At 31.7% G+C, this 27,777-nt stretch overlaps 1 long non-coding RNA gene across 1 annotated transcript in view; it reads right to left on the reverse strand.

The window, feature by feature from the left end:
• Positions 1-932: 932 nt before the first annotated feature.
• Positions 933-27,777, reverse strand: part of LOC126721108 (uncharacterized) — a 51,994-nt gene continuing 25,149 nt past the window's right edge. Inside the window, exon 3 of the long non-coding RNA XR_007653826.1 lies at positions 933-1,242. This is a non-coding gene — a long non-coding RNA (uncharacterized LOC126721108). The remainder of the gene's footprint in view (positions 1,243-27,777) is intronic.

A 27,777-nucleotide genomic window follows, 5' to 3' on the forward strand; every position in this document is an offset into this window, starting at 1 on the left:
CCCATGAATAGCCACCAACGTGGACTGAGTATTGACAGGGCACTTAGAAAGCGGATCACATACGCCCTGCTCACAAGACACTCGGTAAACCGTTCCCGGCATTTATGCACTTGCTCGGTCACGTCGCCCGGACACATCACCGTTTACGTGCCCGGTAGAATCTAAGGAAACTCCGCTGCCGAACATATTGACTGGAGTGGGAACCATTTCCAATGCCACTCATACCTAAAAACCCACTTAAGCCCATTAACATTGGACCCTTCTTTGCACTAAGGGAGAAGATTATGTACCCGACAAAACCTAAGGAAACTCCGCTACTGAACATATTGACTAGAGTGGGAACCATTTCCAAGGCCACTCATACCTAAAAACCCACTTAAGCCCATTAACATTGGACCCTTCTTTGCACTAAGGGAGGAGATTACAATGATCATCCCATTAACGAAGGCTATAAATAGGAGAAATGAATGGATAGAGGGGGATGCAATTTTGGAGGGTAAGAAAAGAGTAAGAAAGAGAGAAAAAGAGAGAGGAGTTAACGTTTGGAAAAGGGGAGAAAAGTGTTTGCATTGGGTCTCTTAACCTAGGACAACCCAATGTAGGATACTCAGACTCACCAAATAAATAGATTGTAAGCCCAAATAGTGGTTTGGCCCATCACGCCCGTCTTTGAAGCTTACAGGACACATGGCACAAAATTAGAAAATAATTAAAATCCAATTTAAAATCTAATTGGATTTTCTTATATATATATATATATATATATATTAAACTATATATATATATATATATTAAACTTATTGCTTTTCACATAGACTAGGCTTGTGTATATCAGATTTACAATTCAAAGTTATAGAAAGCGTGCTGTTTAAACGGATTGGACTAGAAGTTAGGAGAGAGAGAGAGAGAGAATCTATATATTTAAAAAAATATAAATCAATTGTATAATAATATTAATTACAACAACAATACAAGGACAGCAAATCAAACACTATGGCACTAATTAAAACAAAAACAATGCGATAATAACAATGTAACGATAACTATGTCAAGATAAAGAACTGGACAAATATCCAATGGTCCATTCCTCACATCATAAGAATACAAACTCTGTATAAATATTTTATTGACAAAAAAATTGAGGTGAGATCAAATAAAAGAACAATGGCCTCAGGCCTCTAGAACGCTCTCAACCCTCAGAAGCATGCATCCAGCACACAGCAGCAACACAAGGCAGCACAACTGCATATAGCAAACAAATAGACAAACAGACAAATCATTATTATGTATGTAAATCAAAAGGTAATGAATAGATAAATAAATGAGAGAGAGAGAGAGAGAGAGAGAGAGCTTACCATCCCTTCCAAAACCCATCACCCCTAGACTTGGTTTCCACCGGAGGAGGAAGATTTTGAGAGTATCCGGAGCCATCTTTTGTAGGATAACCAGCCGGTGGTGGAGCTACATAATAAGCTGGTGCGGTTGAAGGTGGAGGATATGCAACTGATTTTTTTTTTTTTTAAACCACTCCATGTAATCAATAATTAATTCAACAAAAAACACATAAATTATTTGAACAAATATAGCAAGTGATTGGATGCATCTTGCCTGCAAGTGCAAGGTTACAATATTTTCGATGAGTACACGATTATGACCATAAATAAATTACTTATCTTTCTCCCTAATGTTTTGAAATCATAAACAACATTAAAATTTTAATGTGGACAGGAAAACTGAAGATGGGGAAAGCCCCAAAAATAAAATCATTATAGAAAGGAGTCCAGGCAATAAGGGCAGGGGTAGCACAGTTGGCTTTTCTTAATATTGCAATAGAAACCCAAAGCTCACCAGGTCTTTGATATTTTGCATTACTGTCATTTTTATGTCCTGCCCAAGTTTATATACCACTCCACACTTAACAATTGCAGGTTATAAAAATCAAATCATTTTTCCATAAAAAAAAGATTCAAATTATTTTTCTTCTTGCAGATGAACACCAGAACAATTTTCCTGGGTGTCAGTGTGTGGCAGAAAATTCTAAGATTGTTTACAAACATCAACATAACTAGTGGTGAAAAATGAAATACATGAGCAATAACTAAAACATGGTATCTGGTAGTTACCTGCAGGCTCACTTGAACTCATCTTTGAACAAAGCTCTCTTAAGAAACCAAAGAAAGGTATGTGTAGATATAGATAAAACAAAATAGATGATAAAAGGAAATGAATGAGAGAATATAGGTAAGGGTTGATGAAGGGTTTTCTATTTATATGTATGACAGGGGGATTTTGGGTTGAGTTGGGTCGGGTGGAGTTGTTGTTTCTTAGAAAGACAAATGTTACGAATCAGCGAGGGCGGCTACACCGCGTTCGGGAAGAATACTAAAAGTTAGAAGACTATTTGGCGAAAGGCAAAAGCAAATTAGCAATGTACATCAATGGGAACAAGAAGAAAGCAAGGCAGGCTATATCATTATCATTATCATTATTATTATTAGGTAGAAATACAAAATTAACCATATAACTTTCAATGTTTCTCATTTCAGTCCTTTAATTTTCAGTTTTGTCATTTCAATCCTCTAACTTTCAATTGGTGTTAATTTGGTACTCTGTTAAATTCTAGTTATGTCTTGCCATTAATTGAGCCAAAACGAGTCGTTTTGGCTTTTTTTTTTATTTTTTTTATTTTTTAAAAACGAGGGTCAATAGTCTCTGAGACGACGTCACAGAAGCAATAGTCTCCAAGACTCACCTGGTACGTACTTTATATGAGATTGCTACGAATTTATGTACGTGTTTGTGTGTATGTATGTGAATTTCGTTTCTTTTTTGTAGCAGAGGAAGGTCAGGTGGAGTTGCAAGAGGTGGTGAAGTTACGGAGCAAGAGAGATCGAGTATCGCTAATGAACAATCAGAGCAAGAGGAAGAGAACCAGTTCTAAACGAGAAGAAGGAGAGGAAAGCACGGAAGAAAGCGTCAAAGACAAAGAATTCTCCACCGTCGTCATCGATGACAACAACCACCGCCGGCCGGCGAGATCCTCAAGGTACTGGAAAGTTGCCAATGAAATGATCGGCGTCTCTGACTGTTCCACAAAAGGATAAGCCATCAAAGAATAAAAGAACATTTTGCTTTTTGTTTTTGTTTTTTGGATTTTGGATTTTTTTTTAATCTTTTTTTTTTTTTTTTGCATATTTTGATTGTATATGGGTTTTGTTTTTTCAGGGTTCTGACTGTTTCGAAGGCTGAGAACAAGTGAGAGGAGACGTTGGAGACTAAATTTCGGAATTGACCCTCAGTTTTTTTTTTCTTTAAATTCTGAAATTTATTATATGTAAAAAAAAAGATCCAAAACGACGTCGTTTTGGCTCAATTGACGGCAGGACATAACTAGAGTTTAACGGAGTACCAAATTAACAACAATTGAAAGTTAGAGGACTGAAATATCAAAACTGAAAGTTAGAAGACTGAAATGAAAAAGTTAAAATTTAGAGGGTCAGTTTTGTATTTTCGCCTTATTATTATTATTATTATTATTATTATTATATTTCTTTTGTCTTGAAAAGCTGGTCTTTTCCAGCGAACCTACTTTTGATTGCAACACACCGCACTAAGATTGATTGCAATTTTTGAAATCTAATTATATATGAGCAATTTTGCCATGATGTTGAATTGGTGTGTCTCAAAGAAATTGTGGTAAATTGTATTAGATTTGGTGATAATTAAGTAGTCTCCTCGATATTCAAGCTTGGTCACTTCATCAACCCATCTAATGAATCACTCTATGAACTCCAAAAATGTGAATATGCATTGTAGTAGATGTTAGAAGTATGGATTGCAAAACTCAATATCTTTTTATTAGAGGTGGATTTTGACAAATCCACCATTCGATTACATCTTCTTTTTATACCATCCATACTTGCAAAATTTCTAAAAAATTAAATATCGATATCTATATCATCAATAAATTGTTTAAATTGCAATTTTTTGTAACTTAAAATTATGCATAAAATATAAATTTGTAGATCACATGATAAATAATATTCAATTGACACAAAATTTGACATGTGTATTAAGAGTATCAAGAACATGCAATTCAATAGTTAAAATTTTTAAATATATAGTAATATTTATTTTATTGAGTAAGGTTGTAGCCTAAAATTACAACCAATTTTGTAGCTAAATTTTGTCCTATATTTTTTACTATTCAAGTTCTTGATAGGAAATTATATAATTATTGAATTATTTTCACGTTGTCATTCATCATATCCATCAAATGTATGTATTTATTTATTAATTTAATCACATGAAAAAAAAAAGTATATATTATCACATTCAACGGGCTCCATAATTATACCTTCAAATTTTTATGATATTAGCCAACATCTATAGCTATATATATATATATATATATATATATATATATCTAAAAGCTGAAACATAACATTTATTGTTGCGATGCTCATATTGTGCCACCTCATCCGCCACATTATTAGCCATATAGTTATTCTTTTTCTTATTTATTTTTTTTCCTAAATTTTGTTGACAACATTAAATATATAAATAGATTGACTTTACAGATTCATCTTGGGCAGTTTTAACTTTACATCTAACTTTGTCTTTACATATTCATCTACTTTAATTTAGATGTTTATAACTAAAAAATAAAATCAATGAATAATAAAAAACCAAAAACAATGTCTATACATATTTATCTATACTATATATAATATGGAAGTTTTGCAATAAGTTTTATAAATCTCTTTTTACACCACGTCATTAGCATCAATTTTTTTAATACAATTTTTACTTTATTCAACATTTCATCTTCATCAACCATTGCCTTCTTAGTTCAATCTTTCATCTCCTCCAACCATTGTCTTTTTCATTTTATTCAATTTTAAATTTTCTCCATCTTAAATTCTACCGTTCCAAAATTTTCTCAATCATTGTCTTTTTAAATTTTCAACCTTTCATCTACTTCAACCCTTCCTCTTCCATCCTAATTTTCTTTTAAATTTCTTTTTACTTCATTTCCACATCTCTCCCCTATTCCTTCCAAGTTTTTCATGACCAACAAGGTCAATACTCTCTCTCTCTCTCTCTCTCTCTCTCTCTCTATGTGTATGATTTTAGACCCCTTAAAACACAAGTTGTTTAACCTAATTATTTAGTCAAGTGATTACTTAGGTAAATTATTTAAATCTAGATTAACACAAGTAAATCATATCAAGTAAACAATGTGGAAAATAAAGAACACAATGATATGATAACCCAGGAAAACTAAACCGGTAAAAAACTTGGGGATGATTTAACCTAACTATCCTTAAGGTAAAACAAATCCACTATGAAAAAATTGAAGTTTTACAATAGCGACTTAAACCACTAACATCCTATTGCTACCTCGAGTAGAAAATTTACTACCACAACCACGTGATAGCTCCGAGTCCACAGACTACTTCTTTCTTAGATTCACATCAAGCACAAGTACTCCCACTTGTGTTTTTCTTTAAGCTCTTTATGCAGCAACTGAAGTGATCACCAAGCTCACGACATCAATCTTGATCTTGATAACCCTAAGTATGTATGAAGGCAAACACCTCTAGATCTCACAAGAGATTCACACATAGAGCATATGAACAGCATCAAAACGTGGCTAAGGTTTTTCCTTTTATATTTAAGGCAAAACATAAAACCCTACACGTCAAATGGGCTTAGGCTGAGTTGGAAATTCTGTAGGAAAAAAAAATTCTCCATGAGGTTCAATCGATCGAGTCTAATTTTCGATCGATCGAGCCCTGCAAAAAGTGAACAGTAATTTTCTGCAATTACTCGATTTCAACTTCACAATAAACATACTTTGAGCAACCTAAATCTAGACTTTAAGTTTTGATCATGGTTTGCCAACATTACATATTGAAGTTCTAAAACATTTAGATCCTAAATCCTTAGAACCTAACACTCTCTCTCTCCAAATTTTTTTTTTCTTTCAATGGATTCTTTTATTGTTTTAACAATTTTTTTTCCACTATCGGTGCTTTTTGTTATTATTAATTTAATTGTAACGTCATATTTGTTTCTCTTTTTGGCAAATTTGTATCTACTTTTTTGCATATTTATGTATTTTGGTATTCCAATTCCTGATCACAAGTTCTTTTTCTTTATCCCATTGGTTTGATTTAATTTGGGTTAATAATTAGTTGTTTTGCAAGTTAGAATTTTTTTTTTTTTAAAGTAATACATTTAGATATTAAACTATTATACTTTACTAAGTTTTGTTTATTTTTTAATCCTTTTGGGAGAACAAATTTGTAGTTTTTATAAAGAAAGTTAATAGTTGTATTAGAAGTACCCTATATGGCCACTTATATATGTAGACAAAAGTAAAGATTAGCCAAACAAAAATAATTGGATAAGTAACATATTTTAGCATTGATATTGTTATTGTTATTGTCATTATCATCATCATTATCTATACTACTATTTAAGGGGTTTTTCCTTTTTGGATTCCTCGTTTTTTATTCCTAAAATACCCTCAACATACCCATTTACAAGTTTTCAACTAACAGGAATAAACATGTAAATCAAAACTCCTACACTTTAAAAATCCACAAACTCTTGTACAGTTTGTCAGTTTCTATCTCACTTTCAATCTCTCATTCTTCTTCAAATTGAAGACATTTAGTTTAGCTTTACACCCTCCTTTCTTTTTCTTTAGATTGAAGACATTTACTGTCAAAGGCTCCAACAACTTTTCAGGTTCTATCTTTTGCAAGTTCCTCTTTGTTTCCTTTTCTTTTCTTTTGTTTATCATTGACTTTCTTTGAGTTCTTACCTGCCATGGCTGCCAAGTGTTCATAGTTTGAGGAGTACTTACTTGTGAGTGAATGTAATTAGGGATTCAAGGGTGTTTAATGCTGGCTTATTACCGTGGTTGACTTTGAGATTTCAAATAGGAGAGTTTGTGCTTGAACTGGCTGCTTGAAAAAGGATATTGGTAAGGGCTCTTTTTTTTTTTTTTGGCCTAGAATTAAACACAAACTCTTTTTTTGGTTTTTATTTTTTTATTATTATTATTTTTTTGAATTTATGGTATTTTTAAAGGGAATTAAGCTACTTGGATTGGTTATTTATTTATAGGAATTTACTCTTATTTTTTTTTATTATAGGAATTACGCTTCTTTGACTGAAGGCATATCATCAATTATAGACCAGTTTTTATTACAAAGATTGAGTCATAATTGAACAAGCCTCATCTCAAACGCGTGATGATATAAGAAAACATTTAATGTCTTGAAAAAGGTAAGGAAGTGCTATTGGGTCATCTTTGTCACGTCCCAAACCCCAAAGGGTCTAAAGCATTAGAAAGACGTCTCAAGTACCTGTAAATTTTTCCTTTTTGACAATTCAATCCACATAAATCCTATCAAGTTCCAACATCAAGAATTATCATAATAATCCCATAGAATATACTCTCAGAGTAAGTCAGAGCTCTAAGCATTAATTACAAGGACCATTGGCCACAAAAGAATAGAGGTCTGAATAAACAATTACATATCAACAGCTTGTCCCATCAGTGAGAACACAGTCATAACCACTATAATATACAAAAGAATGAGTCAAGCCTAGTCTAAGATGTACACCATCTAATATATCCATTACTAAAGTTCAGCCTCCATCAGTAGTTAGTCTAACTACTATTAGCCACCAAAAAGTTGTCTCAAAAGATTGTTGCCTACTTTGAAAAGTTTATAAAATAATGGGATGAGACAGAGCTCAGTAAGTAGCACATTTAATGGGGGTGGGGGAAATGCAAGTTTCATCTTCAATAATAATAATATGACAAGAATGATTAAATAATGAAACACAAAGTTTCTCAAAGTAAATACCTTGAAACTATATACTATAATCTGTGAGCACTACAATATAATTTCCAAAGTCATAAAATCTAACATACGGTAATTTATCATAAATATACCATACTACCACATAAATCGGTTAGGGGATCCACCCATTCACAACTGGCATGATATTGTCCTCTCTGGTATGCAGACTCTTGGCCCCATGGACAGCAGCCTCTCCTATACCTTCAAGGTTTTTCTCTCCCCCCATGGGCAGCAGAGAGAGCGCGTCAAATAGGACCTCTCTTGCATGTGGTCTCTTGGCCCCATGGACAGTAGCCTCACCCACACACAATCAAGGAACCTCTTCCCCCCATGAACAATAGGGAAGAATGCGTCATCCAAAGTGAAAGGGCACTGACCTAGATTTGATTCCATTGTCACAAAAACTACAGAAATCAAATCGGGTGATTACCGGGAAATCACACATGGCATGGTGTTAAAACAACTCACATGTTACATTACTTTGAAACACATGGTTCATATCCAGGTAGTTTCAAAAAAACCTTAAATAATCTCACTTCTACAAAGTTTGTAAGGTTTCAACTTCATTCTTGTCAAACAGATTTTCTAACAATTTCCCACATAACAAGACGAGATAAGCATCTTCAAATTTTCTAATATACCATAAAATCTAAGATTTCCTTATCTAAGATTAAATAAAAAATGCTCATTTTTCCATATCAACAGTTCATGCATTCCCCAAATGCGATACCAAATATGATGCATTTTCATATATATAATATATAATAGGGTCACAACACAATACTTTTAAGAAAACATATATCCATATATAATTTTCCAAAATGTGTTTGACCCAAAAACAATATTTATAAAACATGGTTATTTTCCAAAAAAAAACCCATTAAAAAGCTACTTACCTCACAACCGCAAAATCCCAATTCTCCAAGCTCCAAGGGGAGATTAGCTAGAACCTAAAAAATATCAAGCAAACCTATCACAATGAGCACAAAGCTTGAAATTGTATCTAACTACAAATTAGGAATCGCCAAGTAAGAACTCAATTAGGCAAGCCTAGTATTCAACCTCACATGTAATGTATTCTACTTCCAAAATTTCTCAAAACACTTTAATTTGCAAGGCATAGACCCATATTGTGTTGTGACCCTATTATATATTATATATATGAAAATGCATCATATTTGGTATCGCATTTGGGGAATGCTTGAACTATTAATATGGAAAAATGAGCATCTTTTATTTAATCTTAGATAAGGAAATCTTAGATTTTATGGTATATTAGAAAATTTAAAGATGCTTATCTCGTCTTGTTATGTGGGAAATTGTTAGAAAATCTGTTTGACAAGAATGAAGTTGAAACCTTACAAACTTTGTAGAAGTGAGATTATTTAAGGTTTTTTTGAAACTACCTGGATATGAACCATGTGTTTCAAAGTAATGTAACTTGTGTTATAACTCAAAACCTCTAAATTTTCACCATAACAAGCCTTAGATAGCCATCATTGTAAAAATCATGAACTCACTCATCAAATACATCCACCAAGACCAAAACCCATACATATAAACACATGAATATCATTTCCAAAACTCTTAAATCACATGAATATCATTATTAAAGCTTGAGTAAAATAACCTCAAACAAGAACACAATACCCATCAAAAGAGATTAGAACTTTTACCTCAAATAAAATGATGAAGACGCTTTGGAGTTCCTAAGTATTTTTCTGGTGATCTTGCCGGAAAAATGATGGTGAGATGGTGTGGTTTGGAGTGGAGGCTGGCGGGTGAGTGTGGAAGTGAGTGTGTCTGTGTGTGTGTTTAAGTAAAGAGAAAAGAAAGAAAATGAAAGAAAGAAAAGAGAGAGCTGGCCAAAAGAGAGAAGAGAGGTGGGTGAAAATGAGTGGTTGAGAATGATGGGTAGTGGGGTTAGGTGGGGCACGTGGGAACTTAAAATCTGACCCCCCCCCCCCTTTTTTTGAGTGTTGACTGGGTCGTTACAATCTTTGTCTTAGGGTTCTTTCTTGCTGGGATTTTGGCTTTGTTTTGGGATTTTGTAGAGAGGTTTGACTGTTGTTTTGTGCTAGTGAAAATGGGAAAAGGTGAGATTTTTCACATGTTTTGGGTTTTTTTTTTTTTTTTGGTTACATACATTTTTGTTTTGCTGGTTATATGGTGGCTGGGATTTTTGGGTTGATAAAGGAGAGGAGAGATTTTTTGTTTTTTGTTAGTGAAGATGTAAAAATGAGGGATTTTTGGGGTTCTATTTTGAAGGCTTACAGTGAGGTTGTATGGGATTTAGGGGTAGGTATAGAAAGGAAGATACTTTTTTTACGCTACTTTTTTTAAATGTAATTTATGCAACTTTTTTTTTTAGAGGGTATTATTATATATTTGATGTATCATGTTAATGGGTGGCCAGGTAGGGTTTATATGGATACAATGTCGGATTTTTTTTTTTTTTTTTTTTTTTTCAAAATAGGCGTAGCTCTTTTTGGATAAAACTTATGACTTCATAACTGTCATTAAAAAATAGAACAACAACAACACCACTAAAAAGAAAAAGAAAAAAATGTGAAAGCACATCTAGAGCCTTACCTTAATAGGGAAAAAAAAAATAAAAAATAAAACAACAAAAATTTGAGTCTTTTATCGTAAAATAAAAAAAAATAAAAAAAAATAAAAAAAAGGTAGTTGCTAAATTCTAAATATGAGCTCTTTTTAAATTTTTGTTATGGATGTGTAGTACATGGCTAAATTTTAGGATTAAATACAACTTGATGACTATCATAAATAAAAGAACAACAACAACACCACTAAAATAAAAAACAAAAAATGTGGATGCACATTTGGAGCCTTTCCTTGGCCAAAAAAAAAAAAAAAAAAAAATTGAGTCTTTTACCATAAAAGAAAAAAATGTTAGTTGTTAAATTTTAAATATAAGCTCTTTTTACTTTTGTTATGGATGTGTAGTTAGTATTAGCTCTAGTGGGTAAGCAACTTCACTAGCTAACTAGAACTTGAACTTGGCCTTACAAAAAGGCATGATTTTGTTTTAAAGTGCGTCAAATGAGTACAGCAAATTTAATCTAATTTAACTAGAAATGAGTTTGGGAAATAAAATAAACATTTTCTAAATTACTAACCTCTGAGCACGTGCTCACGTGCGTGCTCAAAGGCTCTTCTATTTTTTGGGTAAGGATTAATATAGAACATTTATTATAATTTGTGATTACTACATTTTTCAATCACACAAAAAAAAAAAAAAAAAAAAAAATCTAAGGGTGTGATGAGTATTACGTGTGGTGAAATAATTTTTCATCATACCCAAGGTTTTTTTTGGTCATCGAAAAATGTAGTAATCCCAAATTATAATAAATACTCTAAATTTACCTTTACCCCAAAAATAAAAGAGCCTCTAGGCACATGCGTGAGTGCATGCTCAGAGGCTAGTTATTATTATTATTATTATTATTATTATTGTGGGGGATAAGTGGCTTGGATAAGGGTATTGGGTAGTGGGCTGCGCCCGAGGACGTCAAAGAGCTCGAGGACAAACTAGTGTTAATAAAGGTAAGTAGGTTATTGGGCTGAGGATGGGAGCTGGTCACGACAAGCAAGCGATATTGTCTGGGGAGATAAAACTCCTCGAGAAGCAGAGTGGAAACCTAAAACTCGACCACCCAACAAGAACTAGGAAGTGGACAACCATGCTTGGAAGAAGGATAAGCCTTGGAGAGAAGAAAGTCAGCAGAGAATTAAGAAATATCTGGAACGAAAGCTGCTACCACCGCATTAAATGCTTTGCACCTAACCAACTAGCTGCATTAATGTGGAAGTGATACCTGAATAGTGATCTCTAGCTTTACAGTTTCCCATAAAGACTTTAAGAAGGTGCTGATGGGACAAGTATCAAGGAGATTAGCAATCTGATCTACACTTGGAAGGCTAAGATGAAAGAAGGGAATGGAGTATAAAAGGAGAAAGATTCCATTACAGAAGGGATCATCAAAAAACCAGAAAGGAAACCACTTTGTAACCAAGAACTTGAAATATTTGTATAAGTCTGAAAATATCTATAAGAACATACCATTCTCGGACATAGCCAAGGAGTCTTTTTCTTTTCAACTTGTTCATCTCAGTCATTCCAACACTAATTAACCTACTATGAGTTAATTTTAACTCATTGAATGTTCAGTAACAAACCCACTCTCTAACAAATTTATTGTTTTGGGCCTATTGGGTCATTGTTCAAATCTTTTGGGTTGTGGATCAAATTGAGCCCGTACAATTATTATTATTATTATTATATAAGAAAGCATATAGAAACTTAATTTGGAGATTTTAGTAATAATTTTTAATTGTAATCTTTTTGCAAGTGGACAATTTTGCCGTTTCTGTAGAGAAAATAGTCTCAAAAGATTATAACAACAAATTGTTTTCCCTAATTGGTCAAATTAATCATTGTTAAGCGACAATTGATATGACATTTTTTATTTGGTATATATTTATGAATGTATTGAGATAAGCACTATATTCTAAAAGAGAGATTTTGATCCTATTTTGTATACTTCAAAAGAAATAGACTGGTTTTGGATTTAAAAAAAGTTGAAATTTTTTTAATGGTGGGAAAAATCTATTTTTATTATTCATTTCTAACTATCATCATTTGAAAAACCAAAACCCCTCCAGCGTATTCTTCACTAGCAAATTAGCTCATAATATGAGTAAATGACAATTTTAATATAAAAAGAAAGTAAAAAATATATATAATTTTTAATTTATAGAGAACACAAAATTCGTTATTTTAAAAAAGAAATCAATATGACATTGTTTATTTTAGAAAAAAAATTATTGCCCTTTGTTGGTTTGGTAAAGGGTTATGTATAAAAAATAAAAAAAATAAATTCTTAATTAATAGTTTAATACATCTAAAATTAAATTCTCTTAAGAGAAAAAAATTTTATTACAGATTACTAAATTCTAATATATGATTTTAAGAATATTTTAGAAAATAAATTATATATTATATTTCATTACAAAATAATTAGATATTCTCGTACATCACACAGGGTTACGACTAGTTATATTTAGAGATTAAGAAGACTAGGGAAAAAAAAAAAAAAAAAAAAAGCAATTGTTGTTTCCTCATACTCTGAAATGCCTAAACAACCTCACATAAATGATAGACCTCTATCACAGCATTCCAAGCATCTTTAATTTGGCTTACAAGCTCGTCCTAGCAATGGGCTCCGTATGATAACACCTAAGGAAACCTAATCATAATTTTAACATTCTAAAAATTATGATTTGATAAAAAAATTTGTATTAGAGTATAATACAGTATAACCATAGAGTACCCATTTTATTTGTATAGTCGCATTAATTTAGCCAAGATTAATTGGCTAAAGGGATAACTAAAAGATTAACCGTAATTATCTTTAATGCTTATATAATTGTAATTCCATTTCTAAGTTAAATCATAGATATTTATTGGAACAATATTAAAATTATTATATAATCAATAAATTAATTTGTGAAAAGCATAATAAAGTATTATTTTTTTATATTTGCTAATGTTTGTATTTGTAAAAAGAAAAAATATGTTTATGAGTACAAAAATATTATCCTACTTATATTTATGTTTATAATCTAGGAATTCAATCCATGATATTGAGCATTTACTTGGTCTGGTCCATATGAACATGTGCCCTTCAGTTCATGAAATAGTACTTCATTCATAGAACTGGGAGTCAATGCCTTGTGTCACACTGCTTCATAGGGCCAAATTTCAATTTATGAGAACATTGAAAAAAAAAATAGTTGATTTACAGTTTAGAAATTGGGTAATGAAAATCCCAACTTTGACAAAGATTGAAAAGAGTGCAACTTTTGAAATCTAATTACATAGAGCAATATTGCCATGATGTTGAACTAGTGCATCTCAAAGGAATTGTGGAAAATTGGATTTGGCGATGATTAATCAGTCTCCTCAATACTCAAGCTTTGTCACTTCATCAACCCATCTAATGAATCACTCTAAAAACTTCAACAATGTGAATATGCATTGTAGTAGATGTTTAAAGTATGGATTGCAAAACCACTAAAGTGCAATTATTTTAGTAGTCCATGGGCATGTATTTAATTTCTTGCAGCCAAAATGTTGCTTCCCCTCACTCTAACACAAACCATACATTCCATTCATTTGTATACTTTTGCATAGTGGAAGCAGTGGATCCTATGGGTTGATCTATAAGAATTTATGTTCTAAAAGCCAATTTGTGTGGCAGTTTTAATTAAGAAAATTGTTTTATTTTCCCAGATTATATAAACCTTGGACGTTATAAACCACTCAATGAATAGTCCATTAGTTGGATTCATTTTTTGCATGTTAAAATACTTTTCAATTTTGGCAAATGCTTTTCTATTTAATTACTAAATATTTAAGATATTCATCTGCAAAATACGCTAACATTTTCACTTGGTTAGTGAGGGAGCCAAGAATTTATCTTTGGGGGGCCATATATAAATTTTTTTTTTTATTTGGTATGAAATGTAAAATAGTAATGTGCAATTTTTTTTGGGCTTTTTCTTTTTGCTTGAAAGGCCCTAACATATTGTTAAGTGGACCAAATTATGGAACAAAATTTAATTTTATTGGGCATAAAAAAAATTAGGGTGGTTACAAATCTTTTTTTAAGGGTAGACAATGTTTATAATAAAGTATGGGGGCCAAAATGATAAGATTATATAAATTTTTTCAAATTATTTAAGATATTTCCACAAAAAAAAAAAAAAAAAAGTTTTTCAAAAATTTTGTTAAGTGGACCAAATTATGGAACAAAATTTAATTTTATTGGGCATAAAAAAAATTAGGGTGGTTACAAATCTTTTTTTAAGGGTAGACAATGTTTATAATAAAGTATGGGGGCCAAAATGATAAGATTATATAAAATTTTTCAAATTATTTAAGATATTTCCACAAAAAAAAAAAAGTTTTTCAAAAATTTTTGGGCCCCCCCCCCCCCTCCTTTAATAGCTATGCCATTGCACTTGGTACTTGAGAGTCAATTTAAGAGTGGTTGAAAGAATTAAAACTTCCTAAGGAATGTGTAGAACTTATTATACAAAAAAAAAAAAATGAAGCCAATATTCATACATATCAACATTGATACGTAAATTTAAAATACATATGATACATTTGACATTACAAAATATATGTATTAAATAAATTTGTAAAAAGCCTAATGAATCCAAAATTGACAGATTTTTTTTTTATTATTATTGAAATGTATTCTAATGCTTCTATTTGTCAAAAAAAAAAAAAAAAAAAACTATATATTTATGAGTAAAATAATATTCTCCTTTTTATGTTTATATTTATGTTATTGTTGCTTGTATTTGAATGTTATCTTTAGAAAGAAATTCTAATTGTAATATACCTATAACCATTTTACCATTAAAAAATTCATATAACCAATAAATTATAGTGTTTAGAATATGGCCACTGTAAACAAGTTCATCTACTTCAAGTTTTTGCCTAGATTGCACTAGTATCTTCAAGAGTTAGTTTAGGAAGCGATTGCAAATTACCAAAAAATTAGAAATTTCATCTTGTCATACCAGCGTGTAAAGTTAGTTCAATTGAACATGTCCAAATTTACAAAATTTTATTTTATAATTTTGAAAACTACATCAAATCCTCTTTTCCCCCACCTTTGAATTTATTTATAAAAAAGAAGAAGAATCAAGAGTTTTTACCTGAAAGGCGTGTTTGAAAACATTGTCTTTTTAGAGGATATTTTCTCTCGAGAAAGGTTTTGTTGCATACTAGTATGCAGAAATTGTAACATAATGGGTTATGTAGCAAAAAAAAAAAAAAGCAACATGTGTCCAGGGGTCTTGTGTAATGCACATAATCAAGTGGACCCTTAGACAGTTGTCACTTTCTTTTTGCTACCACTTAATCCTATATGCAGCAATTGCTGCGTACTTGTAAGTAGTAAAACTTTTCCCTTTTTTTCCCAATGTAAGAAGTTTGCAAAAGGATAACTTTAGATTATCCATTCTCTTGGATACAACCAAACCTATAAATAGCAATTCTTGAGAACTCCAAATATACATATATAAATAATGAAGAGACACTATTGAAGAGTCATGACCTACAAATACCATTAAAAATAGTTTACCAGCAGTTAATAATGGTCAAAATTCAAGTTAGGCATTCTTGTCTGCATAATTCTAAAAAAAATACTAAAACTTTGAACCAACTCCAGAGTGAACCTCAAACAGCCAAAAGAAAATTGGATTAAGTACTCTTTTAACCTTAAAATGTCCAACTATATATAAATATGCCAAAACTTAGAGAAAAAATAATATATGAAAACCTACGAATTTGAAGTACTAACTAAAAAATGAACTAGGTAACCCAAATTGAAATGATAATATCTCAATAGTGTATCTCTCTCTACTATTTTCACTCAAAATTTGGAAAAATCTGCCCCACTTATTATCAATTTCCTCTCTTTTATACTCCCCATCCCCCTCCTTTTTCATCCTTATCCCTTCTTTCATGTGCTACATTTTCTTCTCCAGCACAAGCATCAGCATGAGCCATCTTTATTTAATTAGGCAACCTTCTATCCCATCAGGCTCTTCTTTTCTCAATGTTATAATGAATAGAGACTTTTGGGGTTTTTGTCTTATTCTGATAAGTTATCCAACATTAACTACAAGTGTGTCAGGCGGGTTGTTATAGATCTATCAGGAAGCTCTAGAAGGCATTCTCAGATAGCCACATATGCTATGGAATTATTCCTCAAAAACTCAAAATTTAGGTTAACATTGTTAGTCTAGTAGAAGCGCTTCACCTTGGATGGATTCCGTGTGATTTATGATCGGATCCAAGATGGCGGGGCCCTTTGGGCCAAGATCCAAGGTACAGACCATTTGGGAAGGCTTTCACTGAATTCTTGGTAACACACCCTTCGGTTTGTAATCCGAGATGTGTACCCTTTAGGGAGGCTTTTCATCCCAAAGGAATATGTTCTGAGCCTATTTTAGCCCATGGCCCAATGTTATTTGGGCTTTGTCAATCTATTATTTGGGCTCTATAAGCCATCTCTCTACAATAATAATTATATGATCTATATGGATTTAAATATTTAGAAATAGAAATTCATTTCTAAATATTTGATTGTTAATATAACATCATATACCCATAAATATATATATATATATATATATATATTCTAGTTTTTGATAGGGAATTATATAATTATCGAATTATTTTCACGTTGTCGTCCATCAGATCCATTAGATGTATGTATTTATTTATTAATTTAATCACATGAAAAAATAAGTATATATTATCTCATTCAACAAGCTCCATAATTATACCTTCAAATTTTTATGATATTAGCCAACATTACCATTTGGGAACCTAACAAGGTCATCAAGAAGTTTTTCAAGTATCACTTCTACTCTTTTGCTGATTTGTGGGAAATGTTTCTGAGGATGAGGGAAAGGTTGGGTCTTAACCTTGTTGCCACACTTTTTTGGTTTATCTGGAATCGAAGAAATTTAGTGAGAGTAAGGGAGGTTGTGGTGGAGATTCATAAGATTCATCAAAGAGCAATGTTTTTTCTTCAAGATTATCAGCATGTTCATGGGCCCACTATTCACCCCACCAAGCAACCAGCTCAAGCCATTTGTTGGAACCCTCCCATCTATTCCCATCTCAAAATTAATTTTGATGGTGCCACTTTCAACAACCTGGGAGCTACTGGTTTAGGAGTGGTAATGCGTGACTCTGCAGGTTATGTTATTGGTGCCATGTGTGAAAGGTTATCTCTACCTACCTCCCCAACTATGGTTGAGGCATTGGCTTGTAGAAGGGCACTAGTTTTTGCAAAAGAATTATGTGTTTCAGAGTGTTTTGTAAAGGGTGATGCTGAGGTAATCATCAACGCTATCCTAGCTAGAGATACAAGAAACCCAGAGTATGGACATTTCATTAGTGATATTCAGGTGTTAGCTACTGATCTTGGTTTATGTAATTTTTCTTTTGTTAAATGTATAGAAAATTTAGTTGCCCACTTCTTAGTTAGAAAAGTTGTTCTGGCAGTGAGCTTCAGGTATGGATTGAGTCCACTCTTGATGATATAGCTCCTCTTGTCACTCGTGATTCCTTATAATTTTGTTTTCTTCTGCAATAATATTCACCCATGGATCAGTTTTCAAAACAAAAAAAAAAAAAAAAAAAACAGAAAAACAAAAAAAAAAAAAAAAGAAAAAGAAAAAAGAAGCCAACAATATATTTAATGATTGAGAAAACCGAAAAGAGCAGTAATTGTTTCCTCTTACTCTGGAACACCTAAACAACCTCACGTAAATTATAGACCTACCATCACAGCATTCCAAGCATCTTTAATTTGGCAAACAAACTCGTCATAACAATGGGCTTCATATGATAACACCTAAGGAAACCGAATCATAAAATTATAAAATTGTGATTAAGTTTGTCATACTTAATCATAATTTTAACATTCTTAAAATTATGATTTGATAAAAAAAAAATTTATTAGAATATAAACTTTACAATAATATAACTTTAAAGTACCCATTTTATTTGTATAGTGGCATTAATTTAGCCAAGATTAATTGGCTAAAAGGATAACTATAAGATTAACTGTAATTATATTTAATGCATGTATGATTGTAATTCCATTTCTAAATTAAATAATAGATATTCATTGGAACAATATTAAAATTATTATATAATCAATAAATTGATTTGTAAAAAGTATAATAAAGTCACATATTGATAGAATTAATTTTTATATTTGCTAATGTTTGTATTTATAAGAAGAAAAATTTGTTTATGTTTATGTTTATAATCTAGGAATTCAATCCATGATATTGAGCATTTACTTGGTCTGGTCCGTATGAACATGTGCACTTCTTTCCGTGAAATAGTACATAATTCAAAGAACTGGGAGTCAAATTTGAATTTACGAAAACATTGAAATAAAAAATAGTTGATTGAAAGTTTAAAAATTAGGTAATGGAAATCCCAACTTTGACAATTGAGGATTGAACAAAGTGTAACTTTCGAAATCTAATTACATATAAGCAATATAGCCATGATGTTGAACTGGTGTGTCTCAACGGAATTGTGGAAAATTGGATTTGGTGATTATTAAGCAATCTCCTCGATATTCAAGCTTGGTTACTTCATCAACTCATCTAATGAATTACTCTAAAATCTTCAACAATGTGAATATGCACTGTAGTTGACGTTAGAAGTATGGATTGCAAAACTAAAGCGCAATTATTTTAGTAGTCTTGGGTAATTGATTTCATTTCTTGTTGCTACAATGTTGCTTCTCCTTACTCTAACACAAACCATAAATTTCATTCATTTGTATACTCCCACATAAGGGATGTAATGGATTCTATTGGTTGATCTATTGGGATTTATGTTCTAAAATCCAATTTGTATGACAATTTCAATTAATAAATTGTTTTATTCTCCCAGATTATATAGACCTTGGACATTATAATCCACTCAATGAATAGCTTATTTATTAGATTTATTTTTTTGCATGTTAAAATACTTGTTAGTTTGGCACATGCTCTTCAATTTAATTACTAAAAATTAAACATATTCATTTGCAAAACATTTTCACTTGGTATTTGAGAGTTGATTTAAGAGTGTTCAAAAGAACTAAAAACTTCCTAAGGAATGTGCCAAACATATTATGCAAAAAAAAAAAAAAAATGAAGCCAATATTCATAAATATCAACATTGATATGTGAATTCAAGATACACATGATACATATGACATTACAAAATATATGTATTAAATAAATTTGTAAAAAGACGAATAAATTCAAAGTTGATATAATTTTTTTATATATAAACATTTTCTAATACTTTTATTCGTCAAAAAAACTATATATTTATGAGTACAATAAAATTATCCTCATTATGTTTGTGTTTATATTGATGTTATTGTTGCTTTTATTTAAATGCTATCTTCAGAAAGCAATTCTAAATGCTATATACCTATAGCCATTTTACAATTAAAAAAATCATACAACTAATCAATTAGAATGTTTAGAATATAGTCACTATAAACAAGTTCATTTGCTTCAAATTTTTGCCTAGATTGCACCAGTTTCTTCAAGAGTCAATTTAGGAAGTGATTGCAAATTATCATAAAATTAGAAATCTCATCTTGTCTTGCCAGCATGTAAAGTTAGTTCAATTGAATTTGTCCAAATTCACAAAATCTTATTTTATAATTTTGAAAACTGCACATCAGATCCTCTTTTCCCCCAACTTTGAATTTATTTATAAAAAAGAAGAAGAAACAAGAGTTTTCATTTAAGAGGATATTTGCTCCTGAGAGAGATTTTGCTACATAATGGGTTATGAGGCAGCAAAAAGAAATTAACATGTGTCCAAGGGTCATGTATAATGCACATAATCAGGTAGACTCTTAGACACTTGTCACTTTCTTTTTGCTGCCACATAATCATATATACAGCAATTGCTGCATACTTGTAAGCAACAAAATTTTTCCCTTTTCTCCCACTCTAAGAAGTTTGCAAAAGGATTACTTTAAAGTATCCATTCTCTAGGGTACAATAAAACCTATAAATACCAATTCTTGAGAATTCCAAATATATACATATATATATATATATATATATATATATATAATGAAGAGACACCATTGAAGAGTCGTGACCAGCAAAATACCATTAAAAATAGTTTACCAATGGTTAATAATGGTCAAAATTTAAGTTAGGCATTCTTATATGCATAATTCTAAAAAAAAAAAAAAAAAAAAAAAAAAAAAAAAACTTTGAATGAACTCCAGAATGAAAGTGGTATTTAAAATTTTTCTAAAAGGGTTCATTAAGAGCTAGCATTGGCAGCAGGTGTACCAAATGTTGAAATTTTAGCATTTGGCATAGCATTCTCATCAGCTCTCTCATAAAAAAATGTCATTTTGACACATCAAAAACCTACTTTATCATTTTAGTACATCATTTTACAACATACCATTTAAAAAAATAGACCCATTGTGTTAAGTCTCATGACTCATTAGACTTATTGCTTTTAACATAGACTAGGTTTGTGTATATCAGATTTACAATTCAAGGTTATAGAAAGCGTACTGATTAAACGGACTGGACCTACAGATTTACAATTCAAAGTTATAGAAAGCGTGCTGTTTAAACGGACTGGACCAGAAGTCAGGAGAGAGAGAGAGAGAATCAATTGTATAATAATATTAATTACAACAACAATAAAAGCACAGCCAATCAACCACTATGGCACTAATTAATAACAATGCGATAATAACAATGTAATGATAACTACGTCAAGATAAAGAACCGAACAAATATCCAATGGTCCATTCTTCACATCATAAGAATACAAACTCTGTATAAATATTTTATTGACAAAAAAATTGGGGTGAGATCAAATAAAAGAACAATGGCCTCGGGCCTCTAGAGCGCTCTCAACCCTCAGAAGCATGCATCCAGCACACAGCAGCAACACAAGGCAGCACAACTGCATATCGCAAACAAATAGACAAATAGACAATCATTATTATGTATGTAAATCAAAAGGTAATGAATAGATAAATAAATGAGAGAGAGAAGGCTTACCATCCCTTCCAAAACCCATCACCCCTAGACTTGGTTTCCACCGGAGGAGGAGGATTTTGAGAGTATCCGGAGCCATCTTTTGTAGGATAACCAGCCGGCGGTGGAGCTACATAATAAGCTGGCGCGGTTGAAGGTGGAGGATATGCAACTGAATTTTTTTTAAACCACTTCATGTAATCAATACTTAATTCAACAAAAAACACATGAATTATTTGAACAAATATAGCAAGTGATTGGATGCATCTTGCCTGCAAGTGCAAGGCTACAATATTTTCCATAGGGAGTACATGATTATGACCAAAAATAAATTACTTATCTTTCTCCCTAATGTTTTGAAATCATAAACAACATTAAAATTTTAACGTGAACAGGAAAACTGAAGATGGGGAAGGCCCCAAAAATAAAATCATTACAAAAAGGAGTCCAGGCAATAAGGGCATGGGTAGCACAGTTGGCTTTTCTTAATACTGCAACAGAAACCCAAGCTGACAAGGTCTTTGATATTTTGCATTACTGCCATTTTTATGTCCTGCCCAAGTTTATATACTACCCCACACTTAACAATTGCAGGTTATAAAAATCAAATTATTTTTCCATAAAAAGGATTCAAATTATTTTTCTTCTTGCAGATGAATATTGAAATAATTTTTCCTTCTAACGAACACCTGAATAATTTTCCTAGGTGTCCGTGTGTGGCAGAAAATTCAAAGATTGTGTACAAACATCAACATAACTTGTGGTGAAAATGAAATACATGAGCAATAATTAATAAAACATGGTATCTAGTAGTTACCTGCAGGCTCACTTGAACTCATCTTTGAACAAAGCTCTCTTAACAAAGTAGGAGAAATGATAAAAGGAAAAGAATGAGAGAATATAGGTATGGGTTCATGGAGGGTTTTCTATATATATACATATAACGGGGGATTTTGGGTTGGGTTGGGTCGGGTGGAGTTGTTTCTTAGAAAGACAGATGTTATGAATAAGCGAGGGCGGCAACACCGCGTTGGGGAAGAATACTAAAAGTTAAAAAGACTATTTGGCGAAAGGCAAAGCAAATTAGCAATTTACATCAGTGGGAACAAGAAGAAAGCAAGGCAGGTTATATCATCATCATCATTATTATTATATTGCTTTTGTCTTGAAGAGCCCGGTCTAACCTGGCGAATCTACTTTTGATTGCAACACACCGCCCAAAGAACTTCTTCTTTTTCCTTTTTCTTTCTTTTTTTATTTTTTTTATTTTTTTTTTATTTTAGAAATTATTACAACATATTGTTAATTTCGCAGTTCGAATTATTTCTCCCCTAGACCCCCACGTACTTTATGCACAGAGAGGAGTCAATTCATCTACGAGGCATTTGGCCACACCGCCTAAAAATTGATTGCAATTTTTGAAATCTAATTGTAGATGCCTAATGTTGCCATGATGTTGAACTGGTGTGTCTCCAAGAAATTGTGGAAAATTGTATTGGATTTGGCGGTGATTAAGGGGGTGTTTAGATTTCTAGTTTCCATAACTTACAATTCTGTTTTCATAACTCATAACTCAAAAATTGTGGGATCCATAACTCAAAAATTTGATTGAATTTCAATAACTATATTTCTAGTTTTTGTTTCCATCACTTAATTCTCTGATTTTTGAGTGATGAGTTATGAAAACTGAAAACACATTTTAGCTGTTTTCAATTTCCATAACTATGTTTTTAATGACATTTTTGTAATTAAAATTACATATGGGTCCCACGGTCATACTTTTTGCTCTCTCCAACTGAATTTATCTTTTTTTTTCTTTTTTTTTTTCACGGGTCTGGGACACACCTCTCTCTATTCTCCTCTTTTTTTTCTTCTTCTTCTTTTCTTTTCCTTTCACTTTCTGGGTTTGGTTCTTTCTTTTTTTCTTTTTTCTTTTCTTTTTTTCTTCTTTTTTTTTTCTATTCTCCTTTTTTTTTTTTCTTCTGGGTTTGGTTTTTTTTTTTTCTTATGTTCTTTTCTATTCTCCTTTTCTTTTTTTCTTCTTTTCTTTTTTATTCTCCATTTCTTTTCTTTTCTTTTTCTTCTAGGTATAGTTCTTTTTTTTTCTTATGTTCTTTTCTATTCTCCTTTTCTTTTTTCTTCTTTTTTTTTTTCTTTTCTTTTCACATTGGTTTTTGGGTTTGGTTTCTGGACTTGGGATTTTTATTATTATTTTTTTTTCACTGGGTTTCCATTCCTTTTTTTCTTCTTGAGTTTATCGAAGTTGTTGCCGTTGTTGATGTCAAAGTTGTCGCCGTTGTTGATGTTGTTGTTGCTGTTGTCACTGTGGGTTGTAGCGGTGGCTGTGGCGGTGGTTTTTTTTTTTTTTTTTTTTTTTTTTTTTAGGTTTTTGGAAAAGAAAAATACTGGATAGCCATTTGGTTATATTTTAGATTTGGGAAAAGTATGAAAATAAGGATCATGGTGGGCTTGATTAAAGTATGTGTTAACACGGATGAAGAGAAAAGTAGAGAAAAATAGGAGAAAACAAAGGGAAAAGCAAAGAAAAACGAAGAGGAGAGGCAGGGGGAAAAAAGGAGAGAGAAAAGTCAACTAACATTGGGTCAGTGTGTGGGTCCCACGAACAATTGAAAAATATTGAGTAATGACAAGTGAGTGATGGTGCCAAACGGGGTGGGGTGTAGGGAGTTGAGTATTTTAAGTGATGAGTGATGAGTGATAAGTGATGAATGACGGAAATTGAGTAAGGAATGATGAGTGATGAAAAAAAAAATCCAAACAAGGTCTAAGCAGCCTCCTCGATATTCAAGCATAGTCACTTCGTAAGCCCATCTAATGAATCACCCTAGAAACTTAAAAAATGTGAATATGAATTGTAGTAGATGTTAGAAGTATGGATTGCAAAACTCAATATCTTTTTATTAGAGATGAATTTTAACAAATCTATCATTGGACTACATCTTTTTCTTGTATCCTCTATGCTTGCAAAATTTCTAGAAATTTGAATATCGATAACTATATCATCAATAAATTGTTTAAATTGGAAATTTTTGTAGTTTAAAATTATGCATAAAATATAAGTGTACAGATCATATGTAAATAATAATCGATTGACACAAAATTTAACATGTGAATTAAGAACATCAAGAACATGCAATTCAACGGTTAAAATTTTTAAATATGTAATAATATTTATTTTATTGAGTAAGGTTGTAGCCTAAAACTACAACCAATTTTTTAGCTAAACTTTGTCTCATATTTTTTATTATTCAATTTCTTAGTAGGAAATTATATAATTATTGAATTATTTTCATGTTGTCGTTCATTATATCCATTAGATGTATGTATTTATTTATTAATTTAATCATATGAAAAAAATATATATATTATCTCATTCAACGTGCTCCATAATTATACTTTCAAATTTTTATGATATTAGCCAACATTTATATCTATATATATATCTAAAAACTGAAACATAACATTTATTGTTGCTATACTTATATTGCACCACCTCATCCAACACATTATTAGCAATATAATTATTCTTTTCCTTTTTTTTTCCTAAATTTTGTTGACAATATTAAATATATAAATAGACTGACTTTACAGATTTATCTTGTTAACTTTACATCTAACTTTGTGTTTACATATTCATCTACTTTAATTAATATTATTTATAACTAAAAAATAAAATCAATAAATAATCAAAAACCAAAAACCAAAAACAATGTCTGTACGTATTTATCTATACTATATATAATATGGAAGTTTTGCAATAAATTCTACAAATCTCTTTTACACCAATCATTAGCATCATTTTTTAAATACAATTTTTACTTTATTCAACCTTTCATCTTCTTCAACCACTGCCTTATTAGCTTTATCAAACTTTGTGGAGAGTTCCTCTCATTCCAACTCCACTTCACTAAGCTCCATTTCACTAAGCTTTCTCGTAGCTAACGGGTAAAGCTTCTCATGCTTCTTGAAGATCTTGTACAATTTAGAGTAGGTAGCATGGATTTTGTCTTGCTCATCCATCTTCTCAAACGTTGATTCTCTCAACTCTTCTTCCTCATCAATTAGTTCTATTGCTTCCTTAGGGGAGTCAACAGTAGCTGTGAAAGCACTCACTATCCCATCTTGATCACTATCATCAGATTCTACTTCTGGTCCTGTATCACTCAAAGTGGCAGCTAGGGCTTTGCTTTTGCCAATAGATTTGAGATATGTGGGGCATTCTTGCTTCATGTGTCCAAATCCTTGACATCCGTAGCATTGCCCAGTAGGAACATTGTTGCTTTGACCAGCATCCTTGAATTCTCTCTTGCCTCTGTCTTGGGACTTGAATTGAGTGAATCCATACTATTTGTGATCCTTATCACTTGCTTTTACGTTCGCATTCTTAATGAACTTCTTGAATTGTCTAGTAATATAAGATTTTAACTTAGTATCCTCATCTTTAGACAACTCATTGTTATGATCATTCTTAACCTTCAAAGCCATGTTCATGCCTTTGCTACCCTTACCAACCCTTGCTAACCCTAGTTCATAGGTTTGCAAATTCCCAATTAGCTTTGTCAAAGGAATAGAATCAAGATCCTTTGATTCTTTTATGGCAGTGATCTTGGCATAGAATCTTTCTCGAAGAGTTTTGAGAATCTTCTTGACAATCTTGGGCTCTAGAATCTATCCTTCAAAATTGAAGCTGAATTCACTATGTCCTTGTGCTTGGAATAGAATTCATTGAATGACTCATCCTTATCCATCCTTATTTCCTCAAAACAGGTAGTGAGCCTTTGGAGCCTGGAGTTTTTAATAGCTTTTGTGCCCTCATAGGTATTTTGAAGAATAGTCCATGCTTTCTTTGCATTGTTAGTGGAGATCTTGAATTCTTCATTAGTCACAACACTAATGTTAAAATTTGCAACTTTGATCTTAGTATCATCCCATTTTGCTCGTGGCTTTTGTAGACACTACATTTTGTACCCTTTACGACTCGGGCCCCTGTTCTCCAATGATACTCGAACTCTAAGACCCAAGGCTAGTTTAGAGCCCAATTAGATATTAAATTGACTTTAGAAGTGTTAAAATGGAAAATATAACCTTTTTAATGAGAAAAAAATATATTTTTGGAAATAAAATTGACCAAAGTAGTCCTTGGCCTACGTACGTGGGTCGTGATCTGCGTATGCGGGTCAATGCATGCATACACAGACATGTTCCTACGTATATAGCTAGGGTTTCAAAAGCATAAGAAATGCAAGTTTTTTGCAATAAAAGGTTTGAAACGAATCCCACATTGTCTGTGAGCCATTCCAAACCCCATTTTTTCCACTATGTGCTTGTTTGGATAGCACTTATGCTGCGTCTGCGTTTCCTCCGATTTTTTTTTTTTTTTTTTCTTTTCAGCCGCAATGGTTGACCTGTTCTTCTGTGAACAGTGCACTTGTGCACTATTCACGGGTCCCACAATCTCTACTTTTTATCAACTTTTCCATTAAAAATGGGTCCCACAATACTATTCACACATTTAAAAATTATTTTGCTACAGTGTTTTCAGTTTTCAGTTTTCAGTTTCAGCAAAATAAGTTATATCCAAACAGACCCTATATAAAGCCTAACATGGTACTTTTTCAAAACACACAGAAATCCCATAGGAAAAACCTAAGATTCATTATAAGATAGTGAATCAAAATGGAGTTTTACACAAAACACCCTCAAGTCATTTTTTATTTGATTGGGAACTTTTTTGGTCCCAATCCTTCGAGTTTAAGATTACTAATCACTATTTTATTGAATTGTGATAGATTTGACTGAGGGGAATGGTAAAAAGTCAAGCCTAGGAGCTTTTGCTTTAAGGTATTCATTTAAGCTTTTTTTTTTTCAGCTTTAATCCTTATTTTAATCTATTTCTTTGTTTAGTTTACGTTTATATATGTTTGTTTACATTAGTTTTATGTTTTCTCTATATCTTTAAGCATGTTAGGTTGTTAGATTTTATGTTTTATGTTTCGTTTTACTTCTGATCTGTTTCTGTGTAAATTGGGTTTTTTGGGTAAGGATTTGCGTATACATGATCTAACCTGTGCACACAGGCTGAACTCAAGCATACGCAGACTTGTTCTAGCATGCATGATGTTGTTATCCAAAATCCCTAATTTTTTGTTTGTTTTGACTCTGCCTTCACATGTTTGTTTGCATAGCCTCCTTTTCACATGTTTTCAAGGCC

This window comes from Quercus robur, chromosome 4 (assembly GCF_932294415.1).
Source record: "Quercus robur chromosome 4, dhQueRobu3.1, whole genome shotgun sequence".
Taxonomy (NCBI): domain Eukaryota; kingdom Viridiplantae; phylum Streptophyta; class Magnoliopsida; order Fagales; family Fagaceae; genus Quercus; species Quercus robur.